We start from the raw sequence: 8,846 nt of genomic DNA, 5'->3' as shown, positions 1-8,846 counted from the left end.
TGTTTTACCATATTGACTTTGGAACTTGGTAAATGTTACGTAACTTTAAAACATTAAATCTAACAGGAAGGGACCCCTGGGTGGCTCAGTTGGTTAAGTGGCTGCCTTCGCCTCAGGTCATGATACCAGAGTCCTGGGATGATACCAGAGTTTTTTGGAGTCTGCGTTGGGCTCCCTGCTCAGCTAGAAGTCTGCTTCTCCCTCTCCCTCTGCCCCTCCCCACCTTCTCTCTCTCTCTCACTCTCAAATAAATAAATAAATAAAATCTTTTAAAAAAGTAAATAAATCTAACGAGGGGTGTGGGGGGAAGCAGTCCCTAAAAATCAAAAGCAAACTGAAACAAATTTACTCAATTCCATTTCAAGCTAGTGGCATAACTGCAAAGAGAAAAATTATTTTAATTGACCTTAAATTCATTACTTTGACTATATACCCACTAGGAATATAGCCCAATAAAGGCAAAAGAACCACAGCTGACCCTTGAACAACACAGGGGTTAGGGGCACCGACCCCCCCCCATGCACTAGAAAATCTATGTACAACTTTTAGACTCTCCCAAAACTTAACAGCTAATAACTTCCTGTTGACAGGAAATGTTACCAATAACTTTATAGAGAGTCAATTAATACATATTTTGATGTTATATGTATTATATACTGTATCCTTATAATAAAGTAAGCATAAAATGTTTTTAAGAAAATTATAAGGAAAATATATTTAGAGTACTGTATACATATTTATTTTATTAAATTACATTATTCTTATTCTTACTTACCGATACTGATTATTATTTGTTATCATATACGAAATCTAAGCTCTGAAACTCTTGTTAACATCTTTGGGTCAATGGGGCGCCTGGGTGGCTCAGTGGGTTAAGCCGCTGCCTTCGGCTCAGGTCATGATCTCGGGGTCCTGGGATCGAGCCCCGCATCGGGCTCTCTGCTCATCAGGGAGCCTGCTTCCTCCTCTCTCTCTGCCTGCCTCTCTGCCTGCTTGTGATCTCTCTCTGTCAAATAAATAAATAAAATCTTAAAAAAAAAAAAAAAATCTTTGGGTCAAAGACAAGTAAGAACAAAGTTAGGTTCCCTGGCTCACTGCCACAAGAGTAACAGGATACTATAGGGAATTGGGAGGCATCTCCCCAAGAAATGTTAGAAAGCACTTCTTGCAGGATTTGGGCTTGTGTTAGGTGATCAGGAGAGGGGTCAAGGGAGCAGACAGTTGCCCAGGATTGGGTGCTGCTAGGAAGCGGTGTGATTCCATGGGTGGCTTTGTTTGACATGAACATTCTCTAGAGTCGTTTCTAGAACAACACAACTTGGCTGTTAGTGCCAGGCCAACTGCTGGCTATCATGAGCTGTTTTTTTCTTTCTCCCATTGAAGAAACTCAGTTCACAAGGGAAAGATGATGGGAACGATGATGTGACTAGCTGATCAGCATTCTACCAAAGGCTGAATAACTTTCCTCAGGTGTCCTGACCTGTCAGACCCTTGTTTACCTACCTTGAAAAACTGGTGTCAGGAAAACAAAGAGCATTTACAAGTTAATACTTGGGGATAAGAGAAATGTGGCCAAACTGGAGAGTTTTTTGGAATCTGTAATTGTTTTCTATCCTTGACATAATAAATTACCCCAGCCTGGGTGGCTTAAGCAACAGGAATGCTATTTATATCACAGTTCTGGATGTGTCATCTAATTGGTTCCTTCTGAAAGCCATGAAGGACCTGTCCCAGGTCTCTCTCCTTGTATTATAGGTGGCCATGTTCCCACTGCCTCCTCACACAGTTTCCTCTGTACATTTCTGTGTCCAAATTTCTTCTTCTAAAGACACTAGTCATATTGGCCTGGGCCCACTCCAATTGCCTCATTTTAACTCAACTACTTCCTTAAAGACCTTATCTCTAAAATGGTCACACTCTAAAGTACTTGGGGTTAGGACTTCAACATTTGAATTGGCAAGGGGTAGGGCACAATTCAGCCCAGAACAGCCTATTTGACTTCTGTGGAGATGGAGGCTTCTTTCTCACCAGGAGCTAACCTACCAGAAAAGTTAACACAAAGAGAATAGGTCATTATGTTTTCTGAAACTATTTTTTTTCAGTTTCCAAATACCATGAAGGCACAATGACCACACAAGAGGAACAGCTCACAGCCATTCCAGCCCCTTTTCTGTTGGGCTTATAGACAGGCCTGTTCTTTTCATCGTTCCTCTAAGAATTAGTCACAAGGAGGAAATCTTCAGAAGATGCTAAAGAGAATCTCCACTTAGTGACTGGGTCACAGGTTTGTAGTTGTGGGTCAGCAGTTCACAGTGTGCAGCTCGAGTGACCCCATTCACTTCCGGTGGTTTTCCAATTTCCTTTTCAAAGTGACAGAGAGCTCTGCTTGCTAGGAACCGCCTGTCCAGACATCCATTGGTTGTGTTCCCAGCCATGCTCCCCATTTAACTTCCCAAGCCCCTGACTTTCTTTGGGTACACGTCCATGTAATTCAGAGGAGGCTTCAGGGGAAGGCATGGGACCAAACCAGTGGAGAGTGACACAGCACATTTGCTAGATTATTTGCCACTATGGAGTAAGCACACTGAGACCAGGAACTGCTGCCGTATTTTTGCTACCACAAAGGAACCAAGCCCGAGGCGAAGTCAACAAAGAGTTTGCAGAGCTAAGAGAACAGCAGAGGAAAACTGGAAAAATCCTGATCAAATTATACCTGAAACCCACATACCTATGGATTTTTCAGTTGTATGAGTCTCAATTCTCGCTGCTGTTAAGCAAGCCTGATTTGCATTTTCTTAGAGACTTTATTTGTTTGTTTATTTATTTATTTATATCAGGGAGAGAGAGAGGAGGAGGAGGAGGGACACAGAGAGAGGGAGAGAATCTCAAACAGACTCTGCACTGACATGGAGTCTGATGTGGGCTCAATCTCACGACCCTGAAATCATGACCTGAGTTGAAACCAAGAATCAGACACTTAACTGACTGAGCCACCCAGGTGCCCCTGGGTTTCCTATTAATTGTGATTCAAGGTATCTGGATAGATTTATAAGCCCTTCTGTAAAGTCACTGATGTTTTTTGTTGTCACTGGCAAGTATGCATCAATTACTGTACGGTGACAAATTAATGCCCAAGAGAAAGGATACTGTTGAAGATGTACTTTCAGAAAAATTAAAGAAGCTATCAAGTGGGAATAAGGGAAGAAACATAGACTTCTGTGGGGTTTGAATAGATCTCAAATTTTCAATGTCATTAAAGTCTTTGCCAAACCAACTGGGTCTAAGCAGGATAAGTATATAGCATATACCCAGTGATGTAGAAGCAGGTGAAGAATGAGAAAATACCAACAAGGCTGAAACCATGAGAATGCAAGTCTGTCTGGGAACTTTTAAGTAGTTACTATAGGAATACTTAATATGAACACAAGAAATGATCATAAAAGTGTTCATTGTTTCCTGTTGGTATTAATTTTACTTCAGATATCCTCCTTTTTCAACCTCCAAGTATGTGAACCAAATAAAAAGCTACTCCCAGAATGCTGGTATAAAGCCCAGGAGTACACTGAGATCCAAAGGTCAGAGATAATCAGGAAAATGGATTGAGAAGTTAATGGCTCAAGGTGGTCAGGAAGTCAAAATGGGAAATAAGTTAAAAAAAAAAAAACACAAACAGTGGGAGGGACACTTGGGTGGTTCAGTCAATTAAGTATCCACCTTCGGCTCAAGTTATGATCCCAGGGTCCTGGGATAGAGCCCCACATCTTATTGGGCTTCCTAGGAGTCTGCTTCTCCCTCTGCCTGCTGCTCTCCCTGCTTGTGTGTGTGCGCTCTCTCTCTCTCTCTCTCTCTGACAAATAAATAAATCTTAAAAAACAACAACAAAACAGTAAGGTCATCATCTGGGTGTCCCGTTAGACAGCTAGAAGGTCCAAGACCTCTCCAAGACAAAAGGAGAGTCAAAGCAGCATTGACCAGTAATTCAAACATCTAATCCAGGGAAAGAGCTTAAGCAGGCTAAAATAGCACAGAAATTGCAAAGTGCAACAGATGGAAAGGCAAATCAGTTGTATTAACTAAATGCAATCAGTGTCTCATAGTCAAAAGTGTAGTATAGTGCATCAGTATGCAAAAGCAAAGAGACTGCAAAGATACAAAGATAAAAGAGAACAACGTAAGAGTCACAGTAGGACCAGTGACTACGACAGTAACAGGCAAGGCACAGAGCCTTATAAGTCAGAAACACAGCTCAGGTAAATATTGACAGGGGCTGAGCAGTCACTTTAAGTTAATGTGTGTCTAATAACATTACTTTCCCAGGTAGACTAGACATTATCAACTCAGGGAGATTAGATCCACAAATCCAAATCTAACATTCAAAATTTCATGTGCTTATGAGGATTCCACCTTATGCCCGAAGCCACACCATCCAGGAGACCTATCCCTGATCCCCAAGTAACGCCAATGTTTTCCTTGTCCCTTTTAAAAATTTTTCTCTTCCTTGTTCATTTTGCCTAAAAACTCACCACTTCCTCACATGCCTCACTGTCCTCTAGACTCTGGGGAATGGAGACTACCTGTTTCCTGAAGTGTTAAACGAAGTCTGGATCACCTAAATTGTCTTCATCGTTTTAACACCACATGTGTGTGTAAATTAAGCTGATTTACTGATAGCATTTAGTTAATACAACTGATTAACTGATAAACCAGGCTACCAGTTACTCATGGTATCACTTCCATCTCCTCCTGCCATTCCTTTGTTTCTGAAAGGATAAGCTAAAGGACCTAATTCAGACTTGATACACAGACAAGAATTTTATCAGTGCTCAGCTATGTAAACATCTGTCAGGACTGTCTCTGAAACTGATGTTTCTAAGTTGCCAAGTCTGAGCCTTGATTTAGCTCTTTTCTCTAGCTCGAGAAGTGTCCAGCTCTTTGAAGGGATGGAAGCAAATCCAGTCTGAGCAAAGATACCAATTTTGTAAGAGGATGTAATTGCTGTCCTGAAAGTACAGAGGTTACAAAGAAAGTACAGAAGCTATTAATGCTAATGAAATTCTGAGCTGATGCTCGAAGATGCACATCATCTCAAGGCATAATAAAAAATTTGTCTGGTCTTTAACCTGGTTTCCTGGTGGATCTTCAAAAACCCCTGAAATTCTCTCTAGGTCATTGGAGTTTTTGTTATGCTAATGATGTGTCTCATGGTGGGTCTCCAGATAGCTTCTGGATGGGGGCTTGTCAACAGACAGTTGAACCAGAAAAATTCGAAAGATGAACTTTCTGGTCAGCAGAAAGATCAGAAGTTTGGGGCTTAGAGTCACAGGATATCAGCCAGTCCTCCCAACCTCAAGAGAGAGGAGGGAGGGTTAGAGATTGAGTTCACTCTCACACGCGTGCGCATGCACACACACACCCTAATGATTTAATCAGTCATTCTTTCATAATGAAACTCTAGTAAAAACTCAGGATACTGAAGCTCAGTGGAGATTCCTGGCTGGTTAACACACTGATGTGCCAAGAAAATAATGTCCCTTGACTCCGCAAAGGGAAAGCATGGAAAGGCCAAGTCCAGGATTTTCCTAGACTACATCCTATGTGTATCTTTTGTAATAAAACTATAATCATAATTTTCCTGAGTTTTCTGTGAGTCATTCTTGTGAGTTATCAAACCTGGAGAAGATTGTGGGAACCCCTGAATTCGTAGCCAATTGGTCAGAAATATGGGTGGCTGAGAACCCCTGGGATTTGTGGCTGGCATCTGAAGCAAATAGAGACATACTGGGGGACTCTTAAGGTTTCTGGATCCAATTCCAACATAGCAAGGGGAGACACCCCCATTCCCACTTCTACCACAATACCAAGCAATTCCCAGACACCAGCAGGGTGTCCAGCAGGACATCTGAAAATTCAACTTAATTCTAACACTGTCTACCCAGACATGGCATCAGGTTCCATAAGTTATAAATTCAGTCTTACAAGACTTTTCCCCACCCCAACTTCAGATTAGAGGTTCCAGCCACCTCCTCCTTGGGTTTGATTAATTTGCTAGAGTAGCTCACATAACTCAGGAAACACTTACATTTATCAGTTTATTAAAGGATATGAATCAACAACCAGATGGAGCTTCTGTCCTCATGGAGTTTGGTGGTATTTGGTGACACATTCGGTTCCACAAGTGTGAAAGCTCTCTGGAAAAAAAAAAGGACCAATAAGCTGCCCTCTTGGGTTTATATGGAGGCTTCATTGTCATGGTTGACTAAGTCTTTAGCCATTGGTTGTGTCAACCTTCAGCTCCTCTCCTCTCCTAAGGTTGGGGTTGGTAGTTGGTGGGGGGGTGCACTAAAAGTTCCAACCTTCTAATCACATAGTTGGTTCTCCTGGCAACCAGCCCCATCCTTAGGTGCTTTCCAAAAGTCACCTCATTAACAAAAGATAGCTTTGCCATTCTCTTCATTTTCTCAAGGAAATTCCAAAAGTTTTGTGAACTGTATATAGGACAGAATCCACAGAAGAAGACCAAATATATATGAAAAATATACTTTGGTCATCTGGAAGATCAAATATATATGTAGTTCTTATCCACAAGAGTGGATCCTGGGTTTTAACCACAGAGGCATCTTCTGAAGTCACAACCCATTCTCAGAAGAAAAACATATTCTAAAATAGTGTTCTATATCTCTCTTCCTACAAATCAACTTTATTCTTAATATTCCATAGTCCCTTAAAACACTCACCAGCTTTCTGTAACTGTTCTAATTATAAATCTCCAATCTTATATGATGTTTCAGCAATACATCTAATACTGTTACTCTAAATTGCTCTAAATTCCCAGAGGAAGGAAAATATATGTGAATCTGTGATTACTTGCATTTGTCAAATAGGCAGAACCTAGAGAGAAATAATCATTTTTCTTTTCTAAACAAAGCACTAACTTTGATATTATGTGACAACCCAAGAGAGTTCAGGGATTAAATGGACCTAATAACCTTATGAGGTTATAGGATAGTGGAAGACAGAGAAACACAAAGACAAGGAAGCAGATTTCTCTTTTTCATTTTACAGATCAGGAAACTGATAGCCAGATTAAGAGTTTGAATCTTGGGGCACCGGGCAGCTCAGTTGGTTAAGCATCCAACTCTTGATTTCGGTTCAGATCAGTCCCAGAGTTGTGAGATGGAGCCCCAAGTCAGGCTCCACGCCTGCTTAAGATTCTCTCTGCCCCTCTCCCCTCTCACCCCACACCCTTAAAAAAAAAAAAAAAAAAAAAAAAGATCTTGAATCATTTGCCCATTTGCTGCTCCTTGGGAAAGCCGAGGTTGGAGCTCCTCCCCTGATGTGGCCTGGCATCCCTCCTCTAGTAGATTTGGAGATTATGATATTGAAATAACAAGTCACTGAAAACCCAAATACAAATAAAAATACTTCATCTATTGGCCTTCCTAAAAATGTAGAGAATCTTTTAGTCAATTTAACATAGTAATTTAATACTGAAATTAGCAGATAAATTAGAGTTTTAAAGAAAGAGAAAGTTTTAACTGCCCATTCCTGCCTCTGAAGCAGGAAAGGTGTTCTTTACACATAACCAGACCTGATGCTCCTAAAAAGCCCAATTACTATCATGATCAAGTACAAACTCCTTAATTTAGTGTTCAAGATTTGACATCAAACTATCAAACCATCTCCACTACTCATTAACAGTTCTCCAGGGTGATCCTACAGTAACCCTGTTTACACGAAGAATGACCTCCTCCAGGCTCTCCCCCCATCCTGTCTCCTTTGGCCCCTTCTGCTCCTTTCCTTGGCTTTGGACTTTGAACCCACCTCACCCTCATCCACCCCCAACTAGGCTGTGAGCCACTCCTGAGTCAAAGAAAGGACCCCAGACTGTGTAGCTGGCACTCTTCAATGATACCCAGGCCCTCCTCTGCTGAGCTATGGCTAATGTGGGCAATTCCTCAGAACTCTTCTTTATTCTTTGTAATAGAATCTGCCCTGGGCAGATCACCACCATGGAAGAAAAAAGTCTAACCCAACAGAAAACCTAAACCTTCTGTGCAGGTGTCATGAGAAACTTTCAAAGCCACTTATTTTAAAAATGCTATGATAGTAAGGGAGAGATCGACCCCCCACCCCCCTTCAAGGCCTAATTCAAGCTCCACCTTCCTCATTAAGTTTTATGTGACAGGCCCCATTTCCCCTCCCTCCTCTGGATCCCCTTAAGAGATAATCTGAACACTAATATGATAAGTAATACACATGTATACCATCTTTAAATAGTTTTCTATGACTGCATCTTCATCTCCCGGACAAAGCCACTAGCTTCTTATGGATGGATCTGTTTGAGTTGGACATAATTAGATACAAATCCAGTGACAGCTGGTATACGAAGGATGTTCAATCAACATTTCCTAATTGATGACTGAGCCGTTATCAGACACAAGTTGAAAACCTGAATGAATGCAACCATCTGCTAATTCCTGTGATGGTCAGCAGAACCTAACATTTGTCTAAAGACTCCAGAGTGAGCCCTCTCTCTGTTTTAAGTGCTACAAATTGGATTCTTGTGTAGATTCAAATTGGTCAACACTGGGGATGGAATTCTGGACTGTGAGAGCATCAGGATTTCCAAAAGCTGCTATTTTTTTTTTTAGGGCCCTAAGAGAGCAAACCCCCACACAGCTTCTGCAAAAGGAAGGTAATCACATTAATTAACTATTTGTATTTTACTTGCATTGTTATGTGACTTTTGAAACAACCTGGAGAGGTAGAATGGGAAGTCATTGAAGTCCAAGGGGCAGGGGAGGTGAACCATGAGAGACTATGGACTCTGAAAAACAACCTGAGGG

The sequence above is a fragment of the Lutra lutra genome, chromosome 9 (genome assembly GCF_902655055.1).
Source record: "Lutra lutra chromosome 9, mLutLut1.2, whole genome shotgun sequence".
NCBI classification, from domain to species: Eukaryota; Metazoa; Chordata; class Mammalia; order Carnivora; family Mustelidae; genus Lutra; species Lutra lutra.
Note: the sequence above shows the minus strand (reverse complement) of the source record.